This window comes from Anomaloglossus baeobatrachus, chromosome 12 (genome assembly GCF_048569485.1).
Source record: "Anomaloglossus baeobatrachus isolate aAnoBae1 chromosome 12, aAnoBae1.hap1, whole genome shotgun sequence".
NCBI classification, from domain to species: domain Eukaryota; kingdom Metazoa; phylum Chordata; class Amphibia; order Anura; family Aromobatidae; genus Anomaloglossus; species Anomaloglossus baeobatrachus.
The window spans coordinates 136,894,190-136,910,799 of NC_134364.1; positions in this window are offsets into that span (position 1 = coordinate 136,894,190).

The following is a 16,610-nucleotide window of genomic DNA, read 5'->3' on the forward strand; positions in this document are numbered from 1 at the left end:
CTGATGTGTGACCTCTGTGATTCAGGGTCTGGCCTCCAGGTGGCGCTCTCCCCCAGAAGTGATGCATAGTCCTGATGTGTGACGTCTGTGATTCAGGGTCTGGCCTCCAGGTGGCGCTCTCCCCCAGCAGTGATGCATGGTTCTGATGTGTGACACCTGTGATTCAGGGTCCGGCCCCCAGATGGCGCTCTCCCCCAGCAGTGATACATGGTCCTGATGTGTGACCTCTGTGATTCAGGGTCTGGCCTCCAGGTGGCGCTCTCCCCCAGCAGTGATGCATAGTCCTGATGTGTGACCTCTGTGATTCAGGGTCCGGCCCCCAGGTGGCTCCCTCCCCCAGCAGAGATGCATGGTTCTGATGTGTGACCTCTGTGATTCAGGGTCTGGCCTCCAGGTGGCGCTCTCCCCCAGCAGTGATGTATGGTCCTGATGTGTGACCTCTGTGATTCAGGGTCCGGCCTCCAGGTGGCGCTCTCCCCCAGCAGTGATGCATGGTCCTGATGTGTGACCTCTGTGATTCAGGGTCCGGCCTCCAGGTGGCGTTCTCCCCCAGCAGTGATGCATGGTCCTGATGTGTGACCTCTGTGATTCAGGGTCCGGCCTCCAGGTGGTGTTCTCCCACCAGCAGTGATGCATGGTTCTGATGTGTGTTCTCTGTGATTCAGGGTCCGGCCCCCAGGTGGCGCTCTCCCCCAACAGTGATGCATGGTTCTGATGTGTGACCTCTGTGATTCAGGGTCCGGCCTCCAGGTGGCGCTCTCCCCCAGCAGTGATGCATGGTCCCGATGTGTGGCCTCTGTGATTTAGGGTCTGGCCTCCAGGTGGCGCTCTCCCCCAGCAGTGATACATGGTCCTGATATGTGACCTCTGTGATTCAGGGTCTGACCTCCAGGTGGCGCTCTCCCCCAGCAGTGATGCATAGTCCTGATGTGTGACCTCTGTGATTCAGGGTCTGGCCTCCAGGTGGCACTCTCCCCCAGCAGTGATGCATGGTCCTGATGTGTGACCTCTGTGATTCAGGGTCTGGCCTCCAGGTGGCGTTCTCCCCCAGCAGTGATGCATGGTCCTGATGTGTGACCTCTGTGATTCAGGGTCCGGCCTCCAGGTGGCGCTCTCCCCCAGCAGTGTTGCATGGTTCTGATGTGTGATCTCTGTGATTCAGGGTCCGGCCTCCAGGTGGCGCTCTCCCCCAGCAGTGATGTATGGTCCTGATGTGTGACCTCTGTGATTCAGGGTCCAGCCTCCAGGTGGCGCTCTCCGCCAGCAGTGATGCATGGTCTTAATGTGTGACCTGTGATTCAGGGTCCGGCCCCCAGGTGGCGCTCTCCCCCAGCAGTGATGCATGGTTCTGATGTGTGACCTCTGTGATTCAGGGTCCGGCCTCCAGGTGGCGCTCTCCACCAGCAGTGATGCATGGTCCTGATATGTGACCTCTGTGATTCAGGGTCCGGCCCCCAGTTGGCGCTCTCCCCCAGCAGTGATGCATGGTTCTGATGTGTGACCTCTGTGATTCAGGGTCCGGCCTCCAGGTGGCGCTCTCCCCCAGCAGTGATGTATGGTCCTGATGTGTGACCTGTGATTCAGGGTCCGCCTCCAGGTGGCGCTCTCCCCCAGCAGTGATGCATGGTCCTGATCTGTGATCTCTGTGATTCAGGGTCCGACCTCCAGGTGGCGCTCTCCCCCAGCAGTCATGCATTGTCCTAATGTGTGACCTGTGATTCAGGGTCCGGCCTCCAGGTGGCGCTCTCCCCCAGCACTGATGCATGGTCCTAATGTGTGACCTGTGATTCAGGGTCCGGCCTCCAGGTGGCGCTCTCCCCCAGCACTGATGCATGGTTCTGATGTGTGACCTCTGTGATTCAGGGTCCGGCCCCCAGGTGGCGCTTTCCCCCAGCAGTGATGCATGGTCCTGATGTGTGACCTCTGTGATTCAGGGTCCGGCCCCCAGGTGGCGCTCTCCCCCCAGCAGTGATGCATGGTTCTGATGTGTGACCTCTGTGATTCAGGGTCCGGCCTCCAGGTGGCGCTCTCCCCCAGCAGTGATGCATGGTCCTGATGTGTGACCTCTGTGATTCAGGGTCCGGCCCCCAGGTGGCGCTTTCCCCCAGCAGTGATGCATGGTCCTGATGTGTGACCTCTGTGATTCAGGGTCCGGCCCCCAGGTGGCGCTCTCCCCCCAGCAGTGATGCATGGTTCTGATGTGTGACCTCTGTGATTCAGGGTCCGGCCTCCAGATGGCGCTCTCCCCCAGCAGTGATGCATGGCCCTGATGTGTGACCTCTGTGATTCAGGGTCCGGCCTCCAGGTGGCGCTCTCCCCCAGCAGTGATGCATGGTCCTGATGTGTGACCTCTGTGATTCAGGGTCCGGCCTCCAGGTGGCGTTCTCCCCCAGCAGCGATGCATGGTCCTGATGTGTGACCTCTGTGATTCAGGGTCTGGCCTCCAGGTGGCGCTCTCCCCCAGCAGTGATGCATGGTCCTGATCTGTGATCTCTGTGATTCAGGGTCCGGCCTCCAGGTGGCGCTCTCCCCCAGCAATGATGCAAGGTTCTGATGTGTGACCTCTGTGAGTCAGGGTCCGGCCCCCAGGTGCCGCTCTCCCCCAACAGTGATGCATGGTTCTGATGTGTGACCTCTGTGATTCAGGGTCCGGCCTCCAGGTGGCGCTCTCCCCCAGCAGTGATGCATGGTTCTGATGTGTGACCTCTGTGATTCAGGGTCCGGCCCACAGGTGGCGCTCTCCCCCAGCAGTGATGCATGGTCCTGATGTGTGACCTGTGATTCAGGGTCCGACCCCCAGTTGGCGCTCTCCCCCAGCAGTGATGCATGGTTCTGATGTGTGACCTCTGTGATTCAGGGTCCGGCCTCCAGGTGGCGCTCTCCCCCAGCAGTGATGCAGGGTCCTGAAGTGTGGCCTCTGTGATTCAGGGTCCGGCCTCCAGGTGGCGCTCTCCCCCAGACGTGATGCATGGTCCTGATGTGTGACCTCTGTGATTCAGGGTCTGGCCTCCAGGTGGCGCTCTCCCCCAGTAGTGATGCATGGTTCTGATGTGTGACCTCTGTGATTCAGGGTCCGGCCCCCAGTTGGCGCTCTCCCCCAGCAGTGATGCAAGGTTATGATGTGTGACCTCTGTGATTCAGGGTCCGGCCTCAAGGTGGCGTTCTCCCACCAGCAGTGATGCATGGTTCTGATGTGTGTTCTCTATGATTCAGGGTCCGGCCCCCAGGTGGCGTTCTCAACCCAGCAGTGATGCATGGTTCTGATGTGTGACCTCTGTGATTCATGGTCCGGCCTCCAGGTGGTGCTCTCCCCCAGCAGTGATGCATGGTCCTGATGTGTGACCTCTGTGATTCAGGGTCTGACCTCCAGGTGGCGCTCTCCCCCAGCAGTGATGCATGGTCCTAATGTGTGACCTGTGATTCAGGGTCCGGCCTCCAGGTGGCGCTCTCCCCCAGCAGTGATGCATGGTCCTGATGTGTGACCTCTGTGATTCAGGGTCCGGCCTCCAGATGGCGTTCTCCCCCAGCAGTCATGCATGGTCCTGATGTGTGACCTCTGTGATTCAGGGTCCGGCCTCCAGGTGGCGCTCTCCCCCAGCAGTGATGCATGGTCCTGATGTGTGACCTCTGTGATTCAGGGTCCGGCCTCCAGGTGGCGCTCTCCCCCAGCAGTGATGCATTGTTTTGATGTGTGACCTCTGTGATTCAGGGTCCGGCCTCCAGGTGGCGCTCTCCCCCAGCAGTGATGCATGGTTCTGATGTGTGACCTCTGTGATTCAGGGTCCGGCCTCCAGGTGGCGCTCTCCCCCAGCAGTGATGCATGGTTCTGATGTGTGACCTCTGTGATTCAGGGTCCGGCCTCCAGGTGGCGCTCTCCCTCAGCAGTGATGCATTGTCCTGATGTGTGACCTCTGTGATTCAGGGTCTGGCCCCCAGGTGGCGGTCTCCCCCAGCAGTGATGCATGGTCCTGATGTGTGACCTGTGATTCAGGGTCCGGCCTCCAGGTGGCGCTCTCCCCCAGCAGTGATGTATGGTTCTGATGTGTGACCTCTGTGATTCAGGGTCTGGCCCCCAGTTGGCGCTCTCCCCCAGCAATGATGCATGGTTCTGATGTGTGACCTCTGTGAGTCAGGGTCCGGCCCCTAGGTGGCGCTCTCCCTCAGCAGTGATGCATGGTCCTTATGTGTGACCTCTGTGATTCAGGGTCCGGCCTCCAGGTGGCGCTCTTCCCCCAGCAGTGATGCATGGTCCTTATGTGTGACCTCTGTGATTCAGGGTCTGGCCCCCAGGTGGCGCTCTCCCTCAGCAGTGATGCATGGTCCTTATGTGTGACCTCTGTGATTCAGGGTCCGGCCTCCAGGTGGCGCTCTCCCCCAGCAGTGATGCATGGTCCTGATGTGTGGCCTCTGTGATTCAGGGTCCGGCCCCCAGATGGCACTCTCCCCCCAGCAGTGATGCATGGTTCTGATGTGTGACCTCTGTGATTCAGGGTCCGGCCTCCAGGTGGCGCTCTCCCCAGCAGTGATGCATGGTTCTGATGTGTGTTCTCTATGATTCAGGGTCCGGCCTCCAGGTGGCGCTCTCCCCCAGCAGTGATGCATGGTCCTGATCTGTGATCTCTGTGACTCAGGGTCCGGCCTCCAGCTGGCGCTCTCCCCCAGCAGTGATGCATGGTCCTGATGTGTGGCCTGTGATTCAGGGTCCGGCCTCCAGGTGGCGCTCTCCCCCAGCAGTGATGCATGGTCCTGATGTGTGACCTGTGATTCAGGGTCCGGCCTCCAGGTGGCGCTCTCCCCCAGCAGTGATGCATGGTCCTGATCTGTGATCTCTGTGATTCAGGGTCCGACCTCCAGGTGGCGCTCTCCCCCAGCAGTCATGCATTGTCCTAATGTGTGACCTGTGATTCAGGGTCCGGCCTCCAGGTGGCGCTCTCCCCCAGCACTGATGCATGGTCCTAATGTGTGACCTGTGATTCAGGGTCCGGCCTCCAGGTGGCGCTCTCCCCCAGCACTGATGCATGGTTCTGATGTGTGACCTCTGTGATTCAGGGTCCGGCCCCCAGGTGGCGCTTTCCCCCAGCAGTGATGCATGGTCCTGATGTGTGACCTCTGTGATTCAGGGTCCGGCCCCCAGGTGGCGCTCTCCCCCCAGCAGTGATGCATGGTTCTGATGTGTGACCTCTGTGATTCAGGGTCCGGCCTCCAGGTGGCGCTCTCCCCCAGCAGTGATGCATGGTCCTGATGTGTGACCTCTGTGATTCAGGGTCCGGCCTCCAGGTGGCGCTCTCCCCCAGCAATGATGCATAGTCCTGATGTGTGACCTCTGTGATTCAGGGTCCGGCCCCCAGGTGGCGCTTTCCCCCAGCAGTGATGCATGGTCCTGATGTGTGACCTCTGTGATTCAGGGTCCGGCCCCCAGGTGGCGCTCTCCCCCCAGCAGTGATGCATGGTTCTGATGTGTGACCTCTGTGATTCAGGGTCCGGCCTCCAGATGGCGCTCTCCCCCAGCAGTGATGCATGGCCCTGATGTGTGACCTCTGTGATTCAGGGTCCGGCCTCCAGGTGGCGCTCTCCCCCAGCAGTGATGCATGGTCCTGATGTGTGACCTCTGTGATTCAGGGTCCGGCCTCCAGGTGGCGTTCTCCCCCAGCAGCGATGCATGGTCCTGATGTGTGACCTCTGTGATTCAGGGTCTGGCCTCCAGGTGGCGCTCTCCCCCAGCAGTGATGCATGGTCCTGATCTGTGATCTCTGTGATTCAGGGTCCGGCCTCCAGGTGGCGCTCTCCCCCAGCAGTGATGCATGGTCCTGATGTGTGACCTGTGATTCAGGGTCCGGCCCCCAGTTGGCGCTCTCCCCCAGCAATGATGCAAGGTTCTGATGTGTGACCTCTGTGAGTCAGGGTCCGGCCCCCAGGTGCCGCTCTCCCCCAACAGTGATGCATGGTTCTGATGTGTGACCTCTGTGATTCAGGGTCCGGCCTCCAGGTGGCGCTCTCCCCCAGCAGTGATGCATGGTTCTGATGTGTGACCTCTGTGATTCAGGGTCCGGCCCACAGGTGGCGCTCTCCCCCAGCAGTGATGCATGGTCCTGATGTGTGACCTGTGATTCAGGGTCCGACGCCCAGTTGGCGCTCTCCCCCAGCAATGATGCATGGTTCTGATGTGTGACCTCTGTGATTCAGGGTCCGGCCTCCAGGTGGCGCTCTCCCCCAGCAGTGATGCAGGGTCCTGAAGTGTGGCCTCTGTGATTCAGGGTCCGGCCTCCAGGTGGCGCTCTCCCCCAGACGTGATGCATGGTCCTGATGTGTGACCTCTGTGATTCAGGGTCTGGCCTCCAGGTGGCGCTCTCCCCCAGTAGTGATGCATGGTTCTGATGTGTGACCTCTGTGATTCAGGGTCCGGCCCCCAGTTGGCGCTCTCCCCCAGCAGTGATGCAAGGTTATGATGTGTGACCTCTGTGATTCAGGGTCCGGCCTCAAGGTGGCGTTCTCCCACCAGCAGTGATGCATGGTTCTGATGTGTGTTCTCTATGATTCAGGGTCCGGCCCCCAGGTGGCGTTCTCAACCCAGCAGTGATGCATGGTTCTGATGTGTGACCTCTGTGATTCATGGTCCGGCCTCCAGGTGGTGCTCTCCCCCAGCAGTGATGCATGGTCCTGATGTGTGACCTCTGTGATTCAGGGTCTGACCTCCAGGTGGCGCTCTCCCCCAGCAGTGATGCATGGTCCTGATGTGTGACCTCTGTGATTCAGGGTCCGGCCTCCAGATGGCGTTCTCCCCCAGCAGTCATGCATGGTCCTGATGTGTGACCTCTGTGATTTCAGGGTCTGGGCTCCAGGTGGCGCTCTCCCCCAGCAGTGATGCATGGTCCTGATGTGTGACCTCTGTGATTCAGGGTCCGGCCTCCAGGTGGCGCTCTCCCCCAGCAGTGATGCATTGTTTTGATGTGTGACCTCTGTGATTCAGGGTCCGGCCTCCAGGTGGCGCTCTCCCCCAGCAGTGATGCATGGTTCTGATGTGTGACCTCTGTGATTCAGGGTCCGGCTTCCAGGTGGCGCTCTCCCTCAGCAGTGATGCATTGTCCTGATGTGTGACCTCTGTGATTCAGGGTCTGGCCCCCAGGTGGCGGTCTCCCCCAGCAGTGATGCATGGTCCTGATGTGTGACCTGTGATTCAGGGTCCGGCCTCCAGGTGGCGCTCTCCCCCAGCAGTGATGCATGGTCCTGATCTGTGATCTCTGTGACTCAGGGTCCGGCCTCCAGCTGGCGCTCTCCCCCAGCAGTGATGCATGGTCCTGATGTGTGGCCTGTGATTCAGGGTCCGGCCTCCAGGTGGCGCTCTCCCCCAGCAGTGATGCATGGTCCTGATGTGTGACCTGTGATTCAGGGTCCGGCCTCCAGGTGGCGCTCTCCCCCAGCAGTGATGCATGGTCCTGATCTGTGATCTCTGTGATTCAGGGTCCGACCTCCAGGTGGCGCTCTCCCCCAGCAGTCATGCATTGTCCTAATGTGTGACCTGTGATTCAGGGTCCGGCCTCCAGGTGGCGCTCTCCCCCAGCACTGATGCATGGTCCTAATGTGTGACCTGTGATTCAGGGTCCGGCCTCCAGGTGGCGCTCTCCCCCAGCACTGATGCATGGTTCTGATGTGTGACCTCTGTGATTCAGGGTCCGGCCCCCAGGTGGCGCTTTCCCCCAGCAGTGATGCATGGTCCTGATGTGTGACCTCTGTGATTCAGGGTCCGGCCCCCAGGTGGCGCTCTCCCCCCAGCAGTGATGCATGGTTCTGATGTGTGACCTCTGTGATTCAGGGTCCGGCCTCCAGGTGGCGCTCTCCCCCAGCAGTGATGCATGGTCCTGATGTGTGACCTCTGTGATTCAGGGTCCGGCCTCCAGGTGGCGCTCTCCCCCAGCAATGATGCATAGTCCTGATGTGTGACCTCTGTGATTCAGGGTCCGGCCCCCAGGTGGCGCTTTCCCCCAGCAGTGATGCATGGTCCTGATGTGTGACCTCTGTGATTCAGGGTCCGGCCCCCAGGTGGCGCTCTCCCCCCAGCAGTGATGCATGGTTCTGATGTGTGACCTCTGTGATTCAGGGTCCGGCCTCCAGATGGCGCTCTCCCCCAGCAGTGATGCATGGCCCTGATGTGTGACCTCTGTGATTCAGGGTCCGGCCTCCAGGTGGCGCTCTCCCCCAGCAGTGATGCATGGTCCTGATGTGTGACCTCTGTGATTCAGGGTCCGGCCTCCAGGTGGCGTTCTCCCCCAGCAGCGATGCATGGTCCTGATGTGTGACCTCTGTGATTCAGGGTCTGGCCTCCAGGTGGCGCTCTCCCCCAGCAGTGATGCATGGTCCTGATCTGTGATCTCTGTGATTCAGGGTCCGGCCTCCAGGTGGCGCTCTCCCCCAGCAGTGATGCATGGTCCTGATGTGTGACCTGTGATTCAGGGTCCGGCCCCCAGTTGGCGCTCTCCCCCAGCAATGATGCAAGGTTCTGATGTGTGACCTCTGTGAGTCAGGGTCCGGCCCCCAGGTGCCGCTCTCCCCCAACAGTGATGCATGGTTCTGATGTGTGACCTCTGTGATTCAGGGTCCGGCCTCCAGGTGGCGCTCTCCCCCAGCAGTGATGCATGGTTCTGATGTGTGACCTCTGTGATTCAGGGTCCGGCCCACAGGTGGCGCTCTCCCCCAGCAGTGATGCATGGTCCTGATGTGTGACCTGTGATTCAGGGTCCGACCCCCAGTTGGCGCTCTCCCCCAGCAATGATGCATGGTTCTGATGTGTGACCTCTGTGATTCAGGGTCCGGCCTCCAGGTGGCGCTCTCCCCCAGCAGTGATGCAGGGTCCTGAAGTGTGGCCTCTGTGATTCAGGGTCCGGCCTCCAGGTGGCGCTCTCCCCCAGACGTGATGCATGGTCCTGATGTGTGACCTCTGTGATTCAGGGTCTGGCCTCCAGGTGGCGCTCTCCCCCAGTAGTGATGCATGGTTCTGATGTGTGACCTCTGTGATTCAGGGTCCGGCCCCCAGTTGGCGCTCTCCCCCAGCAGTGATGCAAGGTTATGATGTGTGACCTCTGTGATTCAGGGTCCGGCCTCAAGGTGGCGTTCTCCCACCAGCAGTGATGCATGGTTCTGATGTGTGTTCTCTATGATTCAGGGTCCGGCCCCCAGGTGGCGTTCTCAACCCAGCAGTGATGCATGGTTCTGATGTGTGACCTCTGTGATTCATGGTCCGGCCTCCAGGTGGTGCTCTCCCCCAGCAGTGATGCATGGTCCTGATGTGTGACCTCTGTGATTCAGGGTCTGACCTCCAGGTGGCGCTCTCCCCCAGCAGTGATGCATGGTCCTGATGTGTGACCTCTGTGATTCAGGGTCCGGCCTCCAGATGGCGTTCTCCCCCAGCAGTCATGCATGGTCCTGATGTGTGACCTCTGTGATTTCAGGGTCTGGGCTCCAGGTGGCGCTCTCCCCCAGCAGTGATGCATGGTCCTGATGTGTGACCTCTGTGATTCAGGGTCCGGCCTCCAGGTGGCGCTCTCCCCCAGCAGTGATGCATTGTTTTGATGTGTGACCTCTGTGATTCAGGGTCCGGCCTCCAGGTGGCGCTCTCCCCCAGCAGTGATGCATGGTTCTGATGTGTGACCTCTGTGATTCAGGGTCCGGCCTCCAGGTGGCGCTCTCCCTCAGCAGTGATGCATTGTCCTGATGTGTGACCTCTGTGATTCAGGGTCTGGCCCCCAGGTGGCGGTCTCCCCCAGCAGTGATGCATGGTCCTGATGTGTGACCTGTGATTCAGGGTCCGGCCTCCAGGTGGCGCTCTCCCCCAGCAGTGATGTATGGTTCTGATGTGTGACCTCTGTGATTCAGGGTCTGGCCCCCAGTTGGCGCTCTTCCCCCAGCAATGATGCATGGTTCTGATGTGTGACCTCTGTGAGTCAGGGTCCGGCCCCCAGGTGGCGCTCTCCCTCAGCAGTGATGCATGGTCCTTATGTGTGACCTCTGTGATTCAGGGTCCGGCCTCCAGGTGGCGCTCTTCCCCCAGCAGTGATGCATGGTCCTTATGTGTGACCTCTGTGATTCAGGGTCTGGCCCCCAGGTGGCGCTCTCCCTCAGCAGTGATGCATGGTCCTTATGTGTGACCTCTGTGATTCAGGGTCCGGCCTCCAGGTGGCGCTCTCCCCCAGCAGTGATGCATGGTCCTGATGTGTGGCCTCTGTGATTCAGGGTCCGGCCCCCAGGTGGCACTCTCCCCCCAGCAGTGATGCATGGTTCTGATGTGTGACCTCTGTGATTCAGGGTCCGGCCTCCAGGTGGCGCTCTCCCCAGCAGTGATGCATGGTTCTGATGTGTGTTCTCTATGATTCAGGGTCCGGCCTCCAGGTGGCGCTCTCCCCCAGCAGTGATGCATGGTCCTGATCTGTGATCTCTGTGACTCAGGGTCCGGCCTCCAGCTGGCGCTCTCCCCCAGCAGTGATACATGGTCCTGATGTGTGGCCTGTGATTCAGGGTCCGGCCTCCAGGTGGCGCTCTCCCCCAGCAGTGATGCATGGTCCTGATGTGTGACCTGTGATTCAGGGTCCGGCCCCCAGGTGGCGCTCTCCCCCAGCAGTGATGCATGGTCCTGATCTGTGATCTCTGTGATTCAGGGTCCGACCTCCAGGTGGCGCTCTCCCCCAGCAGTCATGCATTGTCCTAATGTGTGACCTGTGATTCAGGGTCCGGCCTCCAGGTGGCGCTCTCCCCCAGCACTGATGCATGGTCCTAATGTGTGACCTGTGATTCAGGGTCCGGCCTCCAGGTGGCGCTCTCCCCCAGCACTGATGCATGGTTCTGATGTGTGACCTCTGTGATTCAGGGTCCGGCCCCCAGGTGGCGCTTTCCCCCAGCAGTGATGCATGGTCCTGATGTGTGACCTCTGTGATTCAGGGTCCGGCCCCCAGGTGGCGCTCTCCCCCCAGCAGTGATGCATGGTTCTGATGTGTGACCTCTGTGATTCAGGGTCCGGCCTCCAGGTGGCGCTCTCCCCCAGCAGTGATGCATGGTCCTGATGTGTGACCTCTGTGATTCAGGGTCCGGCCTCCAGGTGGCGCTCTCCCCCAGCAATGATGCATAGTCCTGATGTGTGACCTCTGTGATTCAGGGTCCGGCCCCCAGGTGGCGCTTTCCCCCAGCAGTGATGCATGGTCCTGATGTGTGACCTCTGTGATTCAGGGTCCGGCCCCCAGGTGGCGCTCTCCCCCCAGCAGTGATGCATGGTTCTGATGTGTGACCTCTGTGATTCAGGGTCCGGCCTCCAGATGGCGCTCTCCCCCAGCAGTGATGCATGGCCCTGATGTGTGACCTCTGTGATTCAGGGTCCGGCCTCCAGGTGGCGCTCTCCCCCAGCAGTGATGCATGGTCCTGATGTGTGACCTCTGTGATTCAGGGTCCGGCCTCCAGGTGGCGTTCTCCCCCAGCAGCGATGCATGGTCCTGATGTGTGACCTCTGTGATTCAGGGTCTGGCCTCCAGGTGGCGCTCTCCCCCAGCAGTGATGCATGGTCCTGATCTGTGATCTCTGTGATTCAGGGTCCGGCCTCCAGGTGGCGCTCTCCCCCAGCAGTGATGCATGGTCCTGATGTGTGACCTGTGATTCAGGGTCCGGCCCCCAGTTGGCGCTCTCCCCCAGCAATGATGCAAGGTTCTGATGTGTGACCTCTGTGAGTCAGGGTCCGGCCCCCAGGTGCCGCTCTCCCCCAACAGTGATGCATGGTTCTGATGTGTGACCTCTGTGATTCAGGGTCCGGCCTCCAGGTGGCGCTCTCCCCCAGCAGTGATGCATGGTTCTGATGTGTGACCTCTGTGATTCAGGGTCCGGCCCACAGGTGGCGCTCTCCCCCAGCAGTGATGCATGGTCCTGATGTGTGACCTGTGATTCAGGGTCCGACCCCCAGTTGGCGCTCTCCCCCAGCAATGATGCATGGTTCTGATGTGTGACCTCTGTGATTCAGGGTCCGGCCTCCAGGTGGCGCTCTCCCCCAGCAGTGATGCAGGGTCCTGAAGTGTGGCCTCTGTGATTCAGGGTCCGGCCTCCAGGTGGCGCTCTCCCCCAGACGTGATGCATGGTCCTGATGTGTGACCTCTGTGATTCAGGGTCTGGCCTCCAGGTGGCGCTCTCCCCCAGTAGTGATGCATGGTTCTGATGTGTGACCTCTGTGATTCAGGGTCCGGCCCCCAGTTGGCGCTCTCCCCCAGCAGTGATGCAAGGTTATGATGTGTGACCTCTGTGATTCAGGGTCCGGCCTCAAGGTGGCGTTCTCCCACCAGCAGTGATGCATGGTTCTGATGTGTGTTCTCTATGATTCAGGGTCCGGCCCCCAGGTGGCGTTCTCAACCCAGCAGTGATGCATGGTTCTGATGTGTGACCTCTGTGATTCATGGTCCGGCCTCCAGGTGGTGCTCTCCCCCAGCAGTGATGCATGGTCCTGATGTGTGACCTCTGTGATTCAGGGTCTGACCTCCAGGTGGCGCTCTCCCCCAGCAGTGATGCATGGTCCTGATGTGTGACCTCTGTGATTCAGGGTCCGGCCTCCAGATGGCGTTCTCCCCCAGCAGTCATGCATGGTCCTGATGTGTGACCTCTGTGATTTCAGGGTCTGGGCTCCAGGTGGCGCTCTCCCCCAGCAGTGATGCATGGTCCTGATGTGTGACCTCTGTGATTCAGGGTCCGGCCTCCAGGTGGCGCTCTCCCCCAGCAGTGATGCATTGTTTTGATGTGTGACCTCTGTGATTCAGGGTCCGGCCTCCAGGTGGCGCTCTCCCCCAGCAGTGATGCATGGTTCTGATGTGTGACCTCTGTGATTCAGGGTCCGGCCTCCAGGTGGCGCTCTCCCTCAGCAGTGATGCATTGTCCTGATGTGTGACCTCTGTGATTCAGGGTCTGGCCCCCAGGTGGCGGTCTCCCCCAGCAGTGATGCATGGTCCTGATGTGTGACCTGTGATTCAGGGTCCGGCCTCCAGGTGGCGCTCTCCCCCAGCAGTGATGTATGGTTCTGATGTGTGACCTCTGTGATTCAGGGTCTGGCCCCCAGTTGGCGCTCTTCCCCCAGCAATGATGCATGGTTCTGATGTGTGACCTCTGTGAGTCAGGGTCCGGCCCCCAGGTGGCGCTCTCCCTCAGCAGTGATGCATGGTCCTTATGTGTGACCTCTGTGATTCAGGGTCCGGCCTCCAGGTGGCGCTCTTCCCCCAGCAGTGATGCATGGTCCTTATGTGTGACCTCTGTGATTCAGGGTCTGGCCCCCAGGTGGCGCTCTCCCTCAGCAGTGATGCATGGTCCTTATGTGTGACCTCTGTGATTCAGGGTCCGGCCTCCAGGTGGCGCTCTCCCCCAGCAGTGATGCATGGTCCTGATGTGTGGCCTCTGTGATTCAGGGTCCGGCCCCCAGGTGGCACTCTCCCCCCAGCAGTGATGCATGGTTCTGATGTGTGACCTCTGTGATTCAGGGTCCGGCCTCCAGGTGGCGCTCTCCCCAGCAGTGATGCATGGTTCTGATGTGTGTTCTCTATGATTCAGGGTCCGGCCTCCAGGTGGCGCTCTCCCCCAGCAGTGATGCATGGTCCTGATCTGTGATCTCTGTGACTCAGGGTCCGGCCTCCAGCTGGCGCTCTCCCCCAGCAGTGATACATGGTCCTGATGTGTGGCCTGTGATTCAGGGTCCGGCCTCCAGGTGGCGCTCTCCCCCAGCAGTGATGCATGGTCCTGATGTGTGACCTGTGATTCAGGGTCCGGCCCCCAGGTGGCGCTCTCCCCCAGCAGTGATGCATGGTCCTGATCTGTGATCTCTGTGATTCAGGGTCCGACCTCCAGGTGGCGCTCTCCCCCAGCAGTCATGCATTGTCCTAATGTGTGACCTGTGATTCAGGGTCCGGCCTCCAGGTGGCGCTCTCCCCCAGCACTGATGCATGGTCCTAATGTGTGACCTGTGATTCAGGGTCCGGCCTCCAGGTGGCGCTCTCCCCCAGCACTGATGCATGGTTCTGATGTGTGACCTCTGTGATTCAGGGTCCGGCCCCCAGGTGGCGCTTTCCCCCAGCAGTGATGCATGGTCCTGATGTGTGACCTCTGTGATTCAGGGTCCGGCCCCCAGGTGGCGCTCTCCCCCCAGCAGTGATGCATGGTTCTGATGTGTGACCTCTGTGATTCAGGGTCCGGCCTCCACGTGGCGCTCTCCCCCAGCAGTGATGCATGGTCCTGATGTGTGACCTCTGTGATTCAGGGTCCGGCCTCCAGGTGGCGCTCTCCCCCAGCAATGATGCATAGTCCTGATGTGTGACCTCTGTGATTCAGGGTCCGGCCCCCAGGTGGCGCTTTCCCCCAGCAGTGATGCATGGTCCTGATGTGTGACCTCTGTGATTCAGGGTCCGGCCCCCAGGTGGCGCTCTCCCCCCAGCAGTGATGCATGGTTCTGATGTGTGACCTCTGTGATTCAGGGTCCGGCCTCCAGATGGCGCTCTCCCCCAGCAGTGATGCATGGCCCTGATGTGTGACCTCTGTGATTCAGGGTCCGGCCTCCAGGTGGCGCTCTCCCCCAGCAGTGATGCATGGTCCTGATGTGTGACCTCTGTGATTCAGGGTCCGGCCTCCAGGTGGCGTTCTCCCCCAGCAGCGATGCATGGTCCTGATGTGTGACCTCTGTGATTCAGGGTCTGGCCTCCAGGTGGCGCTCTCCCCCAGCAGTGATGCATGGTCCTGATCTGTGATCTCTGTGATTCAGGGTCCGGCCTCCAGGTGGCGCTCTCCCCCAGCAGTGATGCATGGTCCTGATGTGTGACCTGTGATTCAGGGTCCGGCCCCCAGTTGGCGCTCTCCCCCAGCAATGATGCATGGTTCTGATGTGTGACCTCTGTGATTCAGGGTCCGGCCTCCAGGTGGCGCTCTCCCCCAGCAGTGATGCATGGTCCTGATGTGTGACCTCTGTGATTCAGGGTCCGGCCTCCAGGTGGCGTTCTCCCCCAGCAGCGATGCATGGTCCTGATGTGTGACCTCTGTGATTCAGGGTCTGGCCTCCAGGTGGCGTTCTCCCACCAGCAGTGATGCATGGTTCTGATGTGTGTTCTCTATGATTCAGGGTCCGGCCTCCAGGTGGCGCTCTCCCCCAGCAGTGATGCATGGTCCTGATGTGTGACCTCTGTGATTCAGGGTCCGGCCTCCAGGTGGCGCTCTCCCCCAGCAGTGATGCATTGTTTTGATGTGTGACCTCTGTGATTCAGGGTCCGGCCTCCAGGTGGCGCTCTCCCCCAGCAGTGATGCATGGTTCTGATGTGTGACCTCTGTGATTCAGGGTCCGGCCTCCAGGTGGCGCTCTCCCCCAGCAGTGATGCATGGTTCTGATGTGTGACCTCTGTGATTCAGGGTCCGGCCTCCAGGTGGCGCTCTCCCTCAGCAGTGATGCATTGTCCTGATGTGTGACCTCTGTGATTCAGGGTCTGGCCCCCAGGTGGCGGTCTCCCCCAGCAGTGATGCATGGTCCTGATGTGTGACCTGTGATTCAGGGTCCGGCCTCCAGGTGGCGCTCTCCCCCAGCAGTGATGTATGGTTCTGATGTGTGACCTCTGTGATTCAGGGTCTGGCCCCCAGTTGGCGCTCTCCCCCAGCAATGATGCATGGTTCTGATGTGTGACCTCTGTGAGTCAGGGTCCGGCCCCCAGGTGGCGCTCTCCCTCAGCAGTGATGCATGGTCCTTATGTGTGACCTCTGTGATTCAGGGTCCGGCCTCCAGGTGGCGCTCTTCCCCCAGCAGTGATGCATGGTCCTTATGTGTGACCTCTGTGATTCAGGGTCTGGCCCCCAGGTGGCGCTCTCCCTCAGCAGTGATGCATGGTCCTTATGTGTGACCTCTGTGATTCAGGGTCCGGCCTCCAGGTGGCGCTCTCCCCCAGCAGTGATGCATGGTCCTGATGTGTGGCCTCTGTGATTCAGGGTCCGGCCCCCAGGTGGCACTCTCCCCCCAGCAGTGATGCATGGTTCTGATGTGTGACCTCTGTGATTCAGGGTCCGGCCTCCAGGTGGCGCTCTCCCCAGCAGTGATGCATGGTTCTGATGTGTGTTCTCTATGATTCAGGGTCCGGCCTCCAGGTGGCGCTCTCCCCCAGCAGTGATGCATGGTCCTGATCTGTGATCTCTGTGACTCAGGGTCCGGCCTCCAGCTGGCGCTCTCCCCCAGCAGTGATGCATGGTCCTGATGTGTGGCCTGTGATTCAGGGTCCGGCCTCCAGGTGGCGCTCTCCCCCAGCAGTGATGCATGGTCCTGATGTGTGACCTCTGTGATTCAGGGTCCGGCCCCCAGGTGGCGCTCTCCCCCAGCAGTGATGCATGGTCCTGATCTGTGATCTCTGTGATTCAGGGTCCGACCTCCAGGTGGCGCTCTCCCCCAGCAGTCATGCATTGTCCTAATGTGTGACCTGTGATTCAGGGTCCGGCCTCCAGGTGGCGCTCTCCCCCAGCACTGATGCATGGTCCTAATGTGTGACCTGTGATTCAGGGTCCGGCCTCCAGGTGGCGCTCTCCCCCAGCACTGATGCATGGTTCTGATGTGTGACCTCTGTGATTCAGGGTCCGGCCCCCAGGTG